Below are 1616 nucleotides of genomic sequence, written 5' to 3' on the forward strand. Positions count from 1 at the left end.
CATCACGATCACGCTTGCGCAGGTTGCCGGCGCTCTGGAGATCGGCTGTGTGTAGTCCCCGGAGTAGCCACACCTTTCTCTAGCCCCCTGCCGTCCCGCACTCCCGTGCCGTCCTTCGTCCCCACGTCGTCGTCATAGCGAGCTGCCATCTCGCTACACATCTTCCTGCCCTCCACTGCCACTAGCATCCTGCCTGCCGCCCGCACATGTGAGGTCGGTCCGACCACTCCTCGGCGCTCACTACTGACGTGTGGGCCACGCCGCCGCACCTCCCCATCTGCGGGCGCCGCTGCCCGTAACGGCGAGGCCAGCATCAAGGATGGCAGTGTGCGAGTACGCGGGAGGCAGAGCTCAAGCCAATGGCTGTTTAGTTTGCTCTCGGCTGCTCCAGGCCAGGCAATCCTATGGGCGCTCCAGGCCAGGATACTATGGGTGCTCCGGGCCAGGCAATCCTGCTACTAGACTGGAACAGGGACGGAGCCAGAAATTTGGCATAGGGGGGCGAGTTCCACGCTTGAGCTCTACTAGACTAATGAGCTAAAAATTGAATATTTAGAGTGTGAAAAAAGGCTAAACTTGAACCCATGTTTTCGTTGATGTTTGGTACACCACAAGAAGACAATACAAATTGTCCACTTTGACAAGACAAAATTAGATCCCAAATTAGTTATATGGAAAAATTTGGTACACCATACTATAAATAATTGAGTCCAAGTCCAATTTTCATGTCAATCAATCAACGATTGTTCTTGTTAGACAACAGAAAATAGAGATTAGTATACGAGGTAAATAATGAGACTGAACGTACCAGAGAAGTCTGAACGAACGACATGCATCATCATGTACGTGAACAAACCGCGCCATACTTCCGCTAATTCTCTATATGTTGGTTAACGACAAATGATCGATTGCGGGTTTCAATGCTTGGACGGTTAGATGCAAGTGCCCTGGCAAATGTTTTCCATTGTTCTCGTATCCTAATTATCTTCATATCTACACAAGCATATTTGGACAATAATTAATCTCAACTATTTGTAGCAAACCGCACAGATTTGAACAAATTAAAGATCAAGAGATGAACTAAAGGAGTAAGGATTAATTGTGCACCTATGCAGCGATGGAGGATCTCGTTTAATCCTCTTCTAGTTTCTGATTGAAACTGGAGGAAATTCGCCCTGGCGGCGATAGGCGGAGACTCGAGCATAGAACGGGTAGAAGGATCTCCTCTTGTTGTTGCCGCTCATCTGCGCTTCCGGTCTGCCGGCGAGTGGCTGCCTGTCCGGGCGTCCCCTCTCCTTCTGCCCTTTTCGATGGCGGCGCGATGGAGACTCGGATAGATCAGCAGGCCCCTTGTCGCTGCATGCGTCGGTTTAGATCAAAAAGCGGCTAAACGAAGGGGTTAGTGATTGTGTTTTTAGAAACAGGAGGTTAGCGATATGTGCGTGACTACGTGCGTAGTCCAACTTGGGCTGACATTTTTCTTTCTTTTGTGCTTTGCCTGAAATGGGATTGGGCTGTACATGGGCTGAGAGTTGAGGCTTAACGTTAGTTGCGAAGGCCGAAAGAGATAGGGGGGGCGACGCATGTTACGGACAGTTATGGAAGCCAAAAAATCA

The sequence above is a fragment of the Triticum dicoccoides genome, chromosome 4A (assembly GCF_002162155.2).
Source record: "Triticum dicoccoides isolate Atlit2015 ecotype Zavitan chromosome 4A, WEW_v2.0, whole genome shotgun sequence".
Classification (NCBI taxonomy): Eukaryota; Viridiplantae; Streptophyta; class Magnoliopsida; order Poales; family Poaceae; genus Triticum; species Triticum dicoccoides.